The sequence below is a fragment of the Crinia signifera genome, chromosome 4 (genome assembly GCF_055691185.1).
Source record: "Crinia signifera chromosome 4, ASM5569118v1, whole genome shotgun sequence".
Taxonomy (NCBI): domain Eukaryota; kingdom Metazoa; phylum Chordata; class Amphibia; order Anura; family Myobatrachidae; genus Crinia; species Crinia signifera.
In genome coordinates this window covers 60,709,308-60,724,293 of record NC_139220.1, presented here as the reverse complement: position 1 = coordinate 60,724,293, position 14,986 = coordinate 60,709,308, and the positions used below count along the sequence as shown (strand labels likewise).

The window sequence follows — 14,986 nt, the reverse complement described above, 5'->3', positions numbered from 1 at the left end:
CCGTGATTAGTGGGAGTCAGTGACTACATAGAACAGCATTTAGAAAAAAAATCTGTATATATTAACAGATTAGTTGTTAATAACCTAAAAAACTTTAACCATAAAGAGTTTTTTTGAAAAAATGCAGGCGGTCAGCATGTCAACTCCCCGCCCCCGGTATACATATCATTTAAATTTCGTAATGTATCAAAAAAAGAACAAAACAACATATACACTCAATTAAAAATCAGCAATGAGGTCAGGGGGCAACCTGCCAGGGATCAAAACACCCAGAGTGTCGCACCCTGGCCACAAGGCCCATATTAAAACCAAAAACCTATCACTATCCAGGTCCTAGAAATACATTTTTAAGTACAATTAATGTATTGCTCAATCATTGTGATACTTATTCCATATATCTATGAATTCTTTACTCAAGTGTGGAGTGTGGAGTGTGTTGGCTATTATTACATACTCAATTTCTTGAGCAAGAAATTGAGTATGTAATAATAGTCAACACACTCCACACTTGAGTAAAGAATTCATATATATATATGGAATAAGTATCACAATGCCACAATGTACACGCTATGCCAGGTGCACGTCAGAGGGTGATGACGCGCACGTGTTGTGTTGTGAGTGGCGACTTCCGGTATGTGCGTTCCAGGGCAGTGGAACGCACGCCGGAGATGACCGCAATGAGGCTATAACAGCCTCTGCGCATATAGGATTGAGCTGTAAGTAGCAATTTTTGGATAGATTATTATGATTGCCCTAGCTGTGATATATGGGAGTCAGTGTTTGTATATGGAATCATGTAGATACAGTATGCAATTGGTTAATTGGCGAGCAGCGGGGGCACTTCCTGCCTCATGGGTATATATACAGTGTATTGGGATATGGTGGAATGGACTTCTGGGGCTGTGACCCATTCATCACTTGTCTTGACAAAGGGCCCGCAGTGGCTCGAAACGTCGACATCTACACTGAAAATATGGTGATGTATAAATACATTTTATCTGCATTGAAACTTGGAAGACTGGTGAGTGCTCTTTACATTGAACTATATATGTGGCTGTACCCCTGGGACTACAAGCCTGAGTTTGGCACCGTTATGCGAGTTTATATATATATAATATGAAAACAAATCAAAAAGATGGAGTATTAATAAATTAGTGAATAAATGTGAATACTGTGAGGGGAAGGGAGGAAGAAGCACTCCAATAATTCCTACCCGACTCACAGAAAAATAAGGTAATAAGTGCCCATAAAGGTTTCTTTCTTAGTGAATGAACACCACGTGAAGAAGTATTGGAAGATTCAATACCCCAAAGGTATATGATGGGTCTCAGATGCGTACCACACTCACTCGGATATAACTGAACTGAAGCGTATCAAGGTTTCTTTTAACACCATGCGTCAACATTGATCACCAATGAATGATATAAATTGATTTCACCCTGATATGGTAAGGTAACGGTAAGATAATTTCACATGCTGTTGTGCAAATGGAATAGACAACAGGTGGAAATTGTAGGCAATTAGCAAGTCCCCCCCCCCCCCCCCCAATAACCACAGACCACTTCTCAGCTCCTATGCTTACTGGCTGATTTTTTGGTCACTGGCAGTGCTTTCACTTTAGTGGTAGCATGAGACTGAGTTTACAACCCACACAAGTGGCTCAGGTAGTGCAGTTCATCCAGGATGGCACATAAATGCGAGCTGTGGCAAGAAGGTTTGCTGTGTCTGTCAGCGTAGTGTCCAGAGCATGGAGGCACTACCAGGAGACAGGCCAGTACATCAGGAGACATGGAGGTGGCTGTAGGAGAGCAACAACCCAGCAGCAGGACCGCTACCTCTGCCTTTGTGCAAGGAGGAACAGGAGGAGCACTGCCAGAGCTCTGCAAAATGACCTCCAGCAGGCCACAAATGTGTATGTATCTACTCAAACGGTCAGAAACAACCTCCATGAGGGTGGTATGAGGGCCCAACATCCACAGGTGGGGGTTGTGCTTACAGCCCAACACCGTGCAGGACGTTTAGCATTTGCCAGCGAACACCAAGATTGGTAAAATCGCCACTGGCGCCCTGTGCTCTTCACAGATGAAAGCAGGTTCACACTGAGCACGTGACAGACGTAACAGAGTCTGGAGACGTTAAGGAGAACGTTCTGCTGCCTGCAACATCCTCCTGCATGACCGGTTTGGCAGTGGGTCAGTAATGGTGTGGGGTGGCATTTCTTTGGGGGGCCGCACAGCCCTCCATGTGCTCGCCAGAAGTACAAAAACAAGGAGGGTGAAACCGCGCTGTCTAAGAACATGCAACAGGTGTAAAAAGGTATTTAGACAATTTTAATAAAAGAATATATATTGTAAAAAAGTATCAAGTAAATTCATTAAATCGTTCCGTTATGGAAATATAGGTACCAGAAAATTTCAGGATGGTGTCCTGTGCCCGTTCCTATAGTGTTTCCTTGATGGAAAGTCCCGATATTTGGAGGCCGATTTTAAAGGACTTGTTTAGGAGAGATTGCAGTCTCCAACCCAGAGAGCGCTTGTTGATTAGGGGCTCTACCTGGTTCACTTGATATTTGTATGTCCTAATGGTCATGGTTACTTGGGTATTCCAGGAAGCTGGTCCAGTCACAAGAGATGGGGACAGTATTGGAGTCCAGAAGATGGGCATCTTGGCTCTGTTCCACCAACGCATTTTGCTGTACAGCTTTTTCAAGGTGATATCTGGGGTACCATGTGTCAGTGTTTTATACCCAGAGTAATGAAGTGGATAGTTAGCACTTGTTGCATGTCAATTGTAAAATCATGTTGATTTCATATATTTAATATAGGCTTATATTGTCAGACAATAAATGCAAGGTAGACGGCGCGAAGGGACACTGTAGATACTTGGTTTGATAAAATCAATATAGTTTTATTTACCAATACAAAGTTTTAAACACTTTTAAAAAGTGAGAGCACCGGCCGGTGAAATTTACATAAAACAAAATAAATCACATAAAAAAGGCATTTATATACATCACACCATTCACTATTCCTAATGTGTCTTTAGCACAGAGGAATATTTAATAATTGGTTATTATCCACACTCGATCTAACTTTCACATTCAAGATGCAAATATAAAGCAAAGACTAATAGATTGCAGGCGTTTTGGCATGGTTAGGCATGCATGGGGTTAATTTCTGCAAAGCAGGGGTTAGTGGCAGTCTTGTTTGAAACAATATTGGTTTGTGAATATAAACGTTAGATCACTCCAATGCAGTTGGTTTGCTAATTTCCAGCCAGATGTTATTGCTCAGTCACTTAGCCATACGAATAAGCTTTTAGATGTTAGTAAGCTTTAGATATATAAATGCAAAAAAGGTAAAAGTTATACTTATGCTCCGTGGCTATTCATTTTGTAATCCACTTTATGGGGAGTTTTGTTTAGTTGCCCACGCAGTGAGCGGGTTCCCGACTGCTTCGTCTGGCTTGTCAGCCTTATCTGGAACACACAGCTCCGGCTTCCGGGTTCTCCCAGTCAGCGGTGTCTCACGTACAGGCAGTAGGAACCTCCTTGATAACGTGTTTCCCCGCCTCTTAGAACATCAGCAGCTTCATCAGATCTCCGGCACTTGAAAACCGGAAAAACATATTCCGCCATTTTGAAAAAGGGCAAAACACACTGGGGGTTATTTTGGTTCACTCTTTCTGACAAAATCCTTCTTAGATGGACAAAACCAAGTGCACTGCGGGTGGGGCAGATATAACCTGTGCAGAGAGAATTAGATTTAGGTTAGTTATTTTGTTTCTGTGCAGGGAAAATACTGGCTGCATTATTTTACACTGCAATATAGATCTCACTTTGAAGTAAAACCCCACCCAAATCTAATTCTCTCTGCACAAGTTACATCTGCCCTACCTGCAGTGCACATGGTTTTGTCCATCTAAGAAGGATTGTGTCAGAAAGAGTGAACTAGAATAAGGGCCTATGCCTGAATACCGGGTATTGGTGGAATGCATGTACGGTTCCCAAACCCGGAAATGATGCAACCTGAAGTCCGGAAACGGGTCCTAATGTGGATTTTATTAAATTATGTTTTTATATATTTTCCAATGCTCGTTTTTTTTATATAAATAGTTACACTACGTTTAGTTTTGTCTCCTAATTCACACAATATAAGTCTATATTAAATATATAAAATGAATATGATTTTACAATTGACATGCAACAAGTGCTAACTATCCACTTCATTACTCTCGGTATAAAACACTGACATATGGTACCCCAGATATCACCTTGAAAAAGCTGTAAAGCTAAATGCATTGGTGGAACAGAGCCAAGACTCCCATCTTCTGGACTCCAACACTGTCCCCATCTCTTGTAACCGGACCAGCTTCCTGGAATACCCCAGTAGCCGTAACCATCAGGACATAAAAATATCAAGTGAACCAGGTAGAGCCCCTAACCAACAGGCGCTCCCTGGGTTGGAGACTGCAATCTCTCCTAAACAAGTCCTTTAAAATCGGCCTCCAAATATCGTGACTTTCCATAAAGGAAGCACTATAGGAACGGACACAGTACACCATCCTGAACTTTGGGTGGCTATCCATGCTCTTTTTAATTTTATGGTACCGATATTCCATAACCGAATGATTTAATGAATTAATTTGATACTTTTTTAATGAATTTACTTGATAACATATATTCTTTTATTAAAATTGTCTAAATACCTTTTTATACCTGTTGCATGTTCTTAGAAAGCGTGGTTTCTCCCTCCTTGTTTTTGTACTTTTATATTATTTGGGCCTGACACCCAAATTCCCGAAACCGCAGCTAGAGCAATTCCACTCCTTTCTAGGCGCCCTCCTGGGACACCTAGTGTCCCTAAACCCTTCTATTGCTCGCCAGAAATAGCCTGACTGACATTAGGTACCGAGATGAGATCCTCAGATCCCTTGTGAGACCATATGCTGGTGCAGTTGGCCCTGGGTTCCTCCTAATGCAAGACCTCATGTGGCAGGAGTGTGTCAGCAGTTCCTGCAAGACAAAGGCATTTATGCTATGGACTGGCCCGCCCGTTCCCCAGACCTGAATCCAATTGAGCACATCTGGGACATCATGTCTCGCTCCATTCACTAACGCCACGTTGCACCACAGACTGTCCAGGAGTTGGCGGATGCTTTAGTCCAGGTCTGGGAGGAGGTCCCTGAGGAGACCATCTGCCACCTCATCAGGAGCATGCCCAGGCATTGTAGGGAGGTCATACAAGCACATGGAAGCCACACACACTACTGAGCCTCATTTTGACTTGTTTTAAAGACATTACATCAAAGCTGGATCAGCCTGTAGTGTGTTTTTCCACTTTAATTTTGAGTGTGACTCCAAATCCAGACCTCCATGGGTTAATAAATTTGATTTCCATTGAAATTTTTTTGTGTGATTTTGTGGTCATCATATTCAACTATGTAAAGAACAAAGCATTTAATAAGAATATTTCATTCATATCTAGGGTGTGTTAGGTTAGTGTTACCTTAATTTTTTTGAGCACTGTAATATATATATATATATATATATATAAGACACTTACCCCCTCAGAGAAAGGATGGATCCGGCACACGGTAGTATAGGTGAAGAAAAAGAGGTTTATTAAGAGTGCAACATTGCACTAAGTGACAGCTGCTGACCTGACAGCCGTTTCAACTGCTGGGTGCAGTTTTCTTCACCTATACTACCGTGTGCCGGATCCATCCTTTCTCTGAGGGGGTAAGTGTCTCTTATTGCTCTATTATGTTCCTGGCACCGGATTTTTATTGAAGCCACGAGTGCCAACCCGATACACCTACTTATATATATATATATCACACATACACACTTCATACCCTCCAACTGTACCGATTTAGCCGGTACAGTACCGTTTTTTAACGGTCTGTACCGCCTAAAAGAAAGTGTACCGATTGTACCGTTTTTCAGGGTCAGATGGCTCCTCTTTGGCTTGACGGGCGTTTATGATCGTTGAAGCTTGGCGGTACATAGAAGATGTATTTGTGCCCATTAGAAACCAGTTGTTCGCCCGTTCTCAGGGGTGCATTACTGGTTGCACTGTGTGCGTCGCGTTATGATGTCACACAGCAGCCGCGGACCCTCGCACTCGGGCTGTCAGCAAATATAAATGTAAAGCTTTCTGGAGATGCCGGCGCATGCGCTTGGCACAGCAGCATCTCCTGGGAGGTGAGGGGAGCACTCAGTGGCCGGGCAGTCAGAACAGAACCAAAAAGTCCTTGCGCACAATCCGGCAGCTTGGAGAAGCTGAACACCCTGACCAGAAGGACGGCGTGCAACCTCCTATCTGTGCCAGGTAAGAGCAGGTGGCGGCCAGTGGGATCATATAGAGACACAGTAAGTCTCTATTTGATGCCTGGGATCTTTTGCTGCTGGGGAGAAGGCACCCCCCCTGCCGCCACACATATGCTGAGGGGGACACACAACTGCTGCCAATACAGTGCTCTGTCCTACCCTCTGTTATAGGCCTGCCACCAGCACAGCACCATTTCTCCCCCATTCCCCAATCACCATTTTTTGAGACTGAAACATTGGAGGGTATTCATTACTAAGCCACCATGTCACATGAGCTGCAGACATTTGTCTGCAGCTCTTGTGACATGGTGGCTTAGTAGTGGGCTGCTGGCATATTAAATCAGTATATTTAATACATTATTTAAAAAATAAGTATATTAAATATATTGATTTAATATGCCAGCAGCCCATCAGCTTCATCAGGTGCTCAGCCAGGGGGCAGAGTCACTGCCATATGCCCCCCAGGTCCACTATGTTACTTCACACAGTCTCGGGCCACAAGAATAATGTGGGGAAACTGTCCATTACACATTTGGAAAGGGGACGTGGCCACGGCCACTTTGCCCATGGCCACGCCCACTTGACCACGCCCCTTCCTAAATGTGTACCGATTTCTGCCCCTCAAATGTTGGAGGGTATGACACTTGGCAAGTGGTCAACTACACACTTTCTCTCGGGAACTATCGCTGCATCGGCTGTGTGACCTGCTGGTTTCTGAAAGTCGGGGACTCTATTAAACTCCCGCAGCACCATTAAAATCAGACAGGTCCATTCCTGCAATAGCAGATTTGTGGTATATGCAATTCGATGCCCCTGCAGCCTTCTATATGTGGGCAAGACTTCCCGGACCTTCAAGGAACGTATGGCAGTTCACCGTTCGTCGATAAGCTTAGCACTAGGAGTGATCTCTGACCAACAGATCGCCCGGCATTTCAAAGAACATAAACACTAATTACCCATGCTTAGGTATTGGATGCTGCTACAGGTCCCTTGTCTTAATAGAGGTGGTGACCACAATAAAATTCGGATACAAAAAGAGGCTGCTTGGATTTATCACTTAAACACTATTGCCCCATCTGGGCTTAACGAATACGTGTCACTTACTTGTTTATTATAAGATGCATATATTTCTCCTATCCATCATGATTATTATTTGTACTATTTTTATGCATATACATTGCACTGTGCTTATTTATCATGCTCTTTAGTGAATGTGCTTTAACTCCTTTGTGTTGTTTTCTTCTTGGACATTTATGTATGTCACTTTTGTTATACAGGTTTCTATGGCAACCCACTCTGGCTGATCTTACTTCCCCAGAGAACCGGAGAAGGGATGCCAGAGAGCAGCAGGAGGGGTGGTCAGAGGAGGACCCCTGCCACTGTGCAAAACCGACGCTGCTCGCCGGATATACGTTCCCTTTTCGATAACTGTACTGTCTCTGCTTGTATTGTTACCGGCCTGGCTGTTGCAACGACTAGTGGTGCCGCTGATGGCTGCCTAGGCTCTGTGCTGCCCAGCAAATATATGTTCCCTGCCTCTATAATCCCCAGGGTACATGTAGAGAATACATGTATGTGTTATGCATATCTGTACTGTCACCTACCGGCTGTTGCACAGCAACCCAAATCTAATTCCTAGTATACACCAATATACCTGGCCAATAAAGCGCATTCTGATGTGGGGCGTGTCTGGATGATAGAATAAAGAAAATGTGAGGAGAGATTGTGCGCAAAGGATATTGGATGTGACGAGTGGGAACGTGAGGGAGTAATGGTGATATGAATGATACTTCCCTTTGATGTATATCTTCGCCCTTGGTGGGTCACCAATGGTAAAAATATGAAAAAGATAGGAAAAGTATAATGGTGTAATACGTTCAAGACAGTATTTTATTTTACATATGACACAAAAAAATATATAAAAACTAATTACCAATTTTTTTTTAAATATTGAGTAAAATAAGACTAAAGCCATTTATTTTATTGAATGCAGCTGCAATCTAATATATATTGAAAGGACAAGCAGGGCCTTTAAGACACAAATGAGTGAACATCTAAGAGATATTAAAAAAGGCGTTATTACTCATTCCTTGTTAAATCATTTTAAAGAACACCAGAATTGCTCGACAAATCACATCACTAAATTTCTAGCCATCAAACAAAAAAGAAGCTCCTGGAAAAACAGAGATGAGGAAGCAATGCTAGCAAACGCCGAAATTGACTGGATTTTCCAAACTAAACATCTAGCCCCCAGAGGCTTAAATCTGGAATTCAAATTAAAGTGGTCTCTTTAATTTTCCTCTGATTCGTCTTGATTCCCTATTTTTCTAAATATTTCTTCAATGTTGTCTTAATAAATATGCACATCTGCACTTTATTACTATATTTAAGATACTTATATTAATCCTTTTGCTTTCCAAGGTGCAAATCCAATAAATGACCACAAGATGGCACCGTTTAATTAACTTTTTCCAAAATTTCTACAACAAATCATTAAGAAATAATTGGAACTGAAAGCCTATTAATGAGAACTTTTTTTATCTACACTGTATTTTCTATATACTGTATGGTTGCAATTTTATGAAGTTTGTAAATATTTGTGTCCCTTGGAGTAAACCTATACATTCCATAACTGGTCCATCTCCCCTTTCGGTACAGGGGATTATGGGACTTGTAGTCTCTCTACTCATCATAGCCGATACTTCAGAAATACGCTGCAAAGCAGGTGATATGCGATGCACTATTAACAACATTGGATGAATATAGATAGGTGGAGCGCAGGGCGTGCGTTCCACCTATATGATTCTTGCAGCCCTGACACTCGCGGCACAAAGATGACATCACTTGAGACTCTGCATTAACGGATGGATTGCATGGCGTGCGTTCCACCTAAGTGTCACCCACGGCCCGGAGCTACTTCCTGGTCCGCAAAAATTAATTAAAGTAATTTTAAACTCATGAAGCACTATTTTTAATTTAAAAAGAATATCCCCAGAAGCAGGGAAACCAAACTAAAATATACAAATAAATACCTAAACCATTTCCTTTAAAAAAAAAACTTTATTTTAATATAAACCTATTATTAAGAATGACCTGGAAGCAATCCAAGTGGAGACAATGGGGGAAATTTACTAATATGAAAAACCTAGTTTTTCGTATTAGTATTTTCCCTACGACTGCATACGACTGTTTCAGTCGTATGCACAGTCGTGTTCCGGAGGGGAATTTACAAAGCAGTCATATACGACTGCTTTGTAACCCACCGATGTCGTAGTAATTCGTATTAGGCAGTCTGCACGGATCAGTCAGATCCATGCAGGCTGTAGAGTGTAAAAAAAAAAATAGAAAAAATAAATAAATAAAAGAAACGGCGTGGGGTCCCCCCCACAGCTGTAACCAGCACCAGGCTGAAAGAGCCGGGGCCGGTAATTAAAAATCAGGGAACCCGACAAATAGGGGTTCCCCGATTTTTAACATCCAGCCCCAGGCTCCAGGTCCGGGGCTGGTTCCCAAAATACGGGGGACAAAATGACTAGGGGTCCCGCGTATTTTAAGAACCAGCCCCAGGCCAAACCAGCCAGCAGGGTAATGTCACAGCCGGGGGACACTTATTATATAAAGGTCCCGCGGCCAAAACATTAACAGTACCGACCAGTCAGCCTGGCCAGGAGCCCTGGGGGAGTGGGGACCCCCCCTAATAAAGGGGTCCTGCTCCTCCAGGACTTACCTGACCAGGCTGAAGCCTGGTGCTGTCCCCGGTGACCCTGGGCTGTGGTCACCGGGCTGATTTCAGTGTAAAAAAAATAGATGAAAAACTATTGTTTAAAACTGTGGAACTATGAGTCCCAGCAAGCCTCCCCCGCTAAGCCATAAATATGAAAAACATGACAAAAAAATCACACACATATGATTAACCTGACCCAATGAGTTCGATATGGCAGATTACTAAAGATCTGTCCACACTCCTATTGGAACATGTGTAAGTCTCTGTTGTAGGATAGGCAGATGTACTTAGCTCAATTGCGCTTACGAGATCTTAATTAGTTATTGTTCATATCCATATATCCAATCTGGAAATTGGTAAACGTAACAGGACTTAGCCCCAGTTTAGGCTAAAAGCACTCCACACTTTTGATACTGTGACATATAGTATAGTATAGTGTGTAAAGGTGGCCATACACACGCAGATTTATCTTCAGATCTGGCTGGTTGGAACAAAATCCTGGTTATGGATGAGAGCAAATGACAGTTGACCATTTGCTTGGAATTGCTGGAAAACTGTCACTCATCCATAACCATGTTTTTGTTCCATCCAGCCAGATCTGAAGATAAATCTTACTAGTGTATGGGCACCTTAAGTGTTAGTATTAATTTTCTCTGTACTCTGATGAAGGAAGCCAAATTCTGAAGCTGTTAGCACCAGCTCGTTGTGGTATCAGCATTATTCTCAGTTCCCCAAGTCCCTTTGAGTGCTGCCTGTTCCACGATACGGTCTATCATTCATCTGTTGGAAGGCAACGGGGCTGATGTTTGTACAGTTAGGAGTGCTGGATTTTCGAAATATATATATATATATATATATATATATATATATATATAATATTTCACATGCCAGTTTGTTTGTTTCAAATATATACACTGTATATACACGTATACACACACACACAAACATATCAATACAGATGTCTAGTGTTCGTGAGTGCACAAAACACTGCTATCTATTGACAGTGAAACTACATCACTTTCTTCTCTCTCACACATGCACAAACACAGAGGCAAGTGTTTGTGCATGTTTGTACAAGGTAGCAGGCTAGTTTTCAAAGCATTTGCAACAGGGCCTCGTGGTTACTTGTTAGATCAGTGGTTCCCAACCCTGGTCCTCAAGTACCCCCAACAGTGCACATTTTCCAGGTCTCCAGCAGGTGCACAGATTATTCAGGCATATTTTAAAAGATCCTCAGGTGGAGCTAATTATGTCACTTATGATTCTGTGTGGAGACCTGGAAAACGTGCACTGTTGGGGGTACTTGAGGACCAGGGTTGGGAACCACTAATCTAACAAGTAACCATGAGGCTCACGTATAGCATCAGAGTATGCTTCTATATGGGGAACACTGCCATGTGTACCTACCCAGTTGGTTGACATAATGTACACAGACAGCTGTGTGTCTGGTATTGGCTTTATCGTGTCTGGTTTTGATTTATACTTTGCTACCTATGACTGTTTGTGGCAGTTTTACAATGTTTCCCTTATGCCATGCTCCTATGTGGGCTGAGCCAAGGGTAATTTGCTTACTTTGAATATTCAATTTGGGTGTCACCCCAGTATTTATATGGGTACTTGTTTCCTAGCACGGCGCCCGTCGGGTCCCATCGCATACAATAACTTAAGGTAGGGGTGTCCAAACTTTTTGCGACGAGGACCAGATTTGGTGAGGTGAAAAGGTGGGGGGCCGACCATTCAGCCTGACATTCTTTGAATCATTAATCACATCAAAATGGTCCCCCACTCTGCCCCCATTCACACTATGTCCCCCAGCCTGCCCCTTCACTGTATTTCCCCCAGTCTGCCCCTCCTTCACTGTATGTCCCCCATTCACTGTATGTTCCCCACTCTGCACCCATTCACTCTGTCCCACAGCCTGCCCCCTTCTCTTAATGTCTGTCAGTGCCTCCATTCATTGTATGTCCCCAAGCCTGACCCTCCTTCACTGTATGACCCCATTCACTGTATATCCCCCAGCCTGCCCCTGCTCCCCCTTCTCTGAATGGCCATCGCTGCCTCCATTCACTGTATGTCCCCCAGCCTGACCCTCCTTCACTGTATGTCCCCCACTCTGCACCCTCCCTTCTCTGTATGTTTCCCAGCCCCTTGTGTGAGCCAGAGGACAGAGGCAAAGCAGGCACTGCAAGGACAGGAGATGCTTGGGCTCCCACTGCTGCCCTCCTCCGCTCTGCATGTTACGAGAGCAAGCTGCCCCCTCCCCAAACACTGCTGTCACTGTGATTGTGGAGTAGGGTGATATACGATTGCAGCAGCAGGGGTAGGACGCCAAACACATCTGACTGTGGCGGCCAGCACCTCCTCACTGCAGTAGACAGCAAGGTAAAGGCACGCTCGCCGGGGCAACACCTTTAGTGTCCTGTGCTGTGCTTCCCACATCTGATGCTCTGCCTGCTTCCAGCTGGAGGCTACGGGCCACTTGAAATGGCAGCACGGGCCGCAATTGGCCCCCAGGCCTGACTTTGGGCATGCCTGACTTAAGGTATGCGATGGGACCCGATCGACCTGATTTTCAGGCTTTTTAGAGGTTCCTGTACAATTAAAAAAACGGTTGCATCGCATGCCATTATAATGGCATGCGATGCAACGGACCCGATTTTGCCATTGGATCCCAATGTTAAATTGTACCTCAGACCCGATTTTACATTGGATCCAATGTTAAATGCCCCCCAGACCCGATTATTTCTAATTGTATACCCACCCTGATAGTTAATTATTATGTCAAATGCCCCCCCATTGTTAACGCAACGCCACGATCAACGTCAACCCGAAGCGTGGCAAACGCAGAGAGCCTGCGAGGGGCGGCGGTACGCGTCCTCCGACCTTTTCATACCCCCACTATCCACGTCAGTGTGGAGTTGATTTTATATAGTGTGGCGAGATCAGCGAGCCACCGAGTCCGAAGCGTGGCGACCGGACGCGTAATACCTGTGAAGTAATGCGCATCCGCTCGCCACACTTCGGGATCGGTGGCTCGCCACACTGACGTGGATAGTGGTGGTATGAGAAGGTCGGAGGACGCGTACCGCTGCACTCGCCATGCTTTGGGTTGACGTTGATCGTGGCATGGCGTTAACAATGGGGGGTATTTGACATAGTAATTACCCATCAGGGTGGGTATACAATTAAAAATCGGGTCTGGGGGGCATTTAACATTGGGTCCAATGTAAAATCGGGTCTCAGGGACCATTTAACATTGGGTCCAATGTAAAAATCGGGTCTAGGGGGCATTTCTCCCCCTCCTCCTCTCCCTGACACGTGAAGCCCCCCCCCCAGGACACTACAAGCTCCGGACTGCAGATTTTGATATCAGGTCCGGGATATTTTCTGGGTCCGGTTTTCACCCATACTCTCCACTGACAGCAACATTGTAACTGCACTTAAACCAGGGTTGCCTTCCTGACCCTTTCCTTCAGGGAGAAAATGCTCTGTTCCTGGACTTCCCTGGTAATGTATGATTTTCATCACCTGTGATGAAACACCTGTCTTATCAATTACCTAGCTCCCCACAGGTGATGGCATTCATACATTACCAGGGAAGTCCAGGAACAGAGCATTTTCTCCCTGAAGGAGGGTCAGGTAGGCAACCCTGACTTACATTGGCTACACACATAGCGCATATCTCCAAGTACAGTGTTGAGACCGAGTGACTGTAGATCAGCGCGCTGTCCGTACACAACGCCACCACGGCACATCGTTCCCATTTAGTATCGAAGGGATTTTTTGTTGTCTGTTTACTTTTATATGTTTTTTGTTCATTTACTGGCTATATACATAACTGTAAATAAACATATACACTCTACTTGTTCTGTGGGAATCTCGGCTGACAGCCGGCTGTCTGTCACTACTGACCCAGTCCTGGACAGCTGACTAGGGTCACTGAGGCGCTGTTTTCTTCTTTTTTAGGCCGTCTACTGTGAATGCTAATCACCTCTGATGAAAACCAGCAATGGCTGGTTGAAACAGCTGCTGGGTCTGCTTGTAACATGTATTTGCTCTTGTTATTATTCTAATACTTCACCTTTACTGCGTGCTGCTCCTTTAATACCCATCCATCTCTGCGTGGAGAGGTGAGTGTGATATTATATATACACACACAGATAGACAGATATCGCTATACTTTAAAATCGCCAAGTATTACTTTGGTCCTTAACCCAGTTAGGATGATCTCACCTGTGGGGCCACGGTACGAACGACCGGCTCACTTATTTCCGCAATCAGACAGTGACAAAAGCGGAATGCGTTCCACCGCAGTGGAACGCATACCCGGAAGTCAGCACAGCGTTAGCCGATTCATTTTCTGAAGCCAGTTTCACATTACCGGAAGACTATGGTCGCCTAGCGCTATGCCAAAGGTCAACTTTTGGTCCAGCCCACATCCGGCTTCCGTGCATAGACGAGACGATCACCTGCACAATATAAATACACCATTAAACGCTTGGAATGCATAAAACATGCTATACAACTACTCATATTTACAAGACAGCAAAATATTTGTACAAAAGTATTGTTGCCTAAATCTAAACAGTCTAAATGAAGTCTGTATTATTGACAGAATCTCTTTCAAATACATACATTTTCATACCTCCTAACATGACCTTCTCCAGGAGGAACAATGCTCGGCTCCTGCACTTTCCTCCTAATGTATAATTGCCATCACCTGTGTTAAACAGGTTAATTGATGAGCAAGGTGTTTCAACACAGGTGATGGTAATCATATATCAAAAGGGAAGTGCAGGTGCAGAGCAATGTGTCCCTCCTGGAGAGGGTCATTTTGGGAGGTATGCATTTTAACCCTGCTAAAACTTTGGGCCTGATTCAGAGCTGCACACAGCATACCTCCCAACATGACCCTCTCTAGGATGGACACA

The 14,986-nt window shown here is 44.0% G+C and overlaps 1 protein-coding gene across 1 annotated transcript in view; it reads right to left on the bottom strand.

Annotated features, from left to right (window-relative positions):
• The window catches only part of FOXRED2 (FAD dependent oxidoreductase domain containing 2), a 232,279-nt gene extending 217,839 nt beyond the window's left edge, over positions 1-14,440 (bottom strand). Inside the window, exon 1 of the mRNA XM_083181808.1 lies at positions 14,289-14,440. The gene's annotated coding sequence lies outside the window, so the exon portion shown is untranslated. The remainder of the gene's footprint in view (positions 1-14,288) is intronic.
• Between the last annotated feature and the right edge of the window lie 546 nt (positions 14,441-14,986).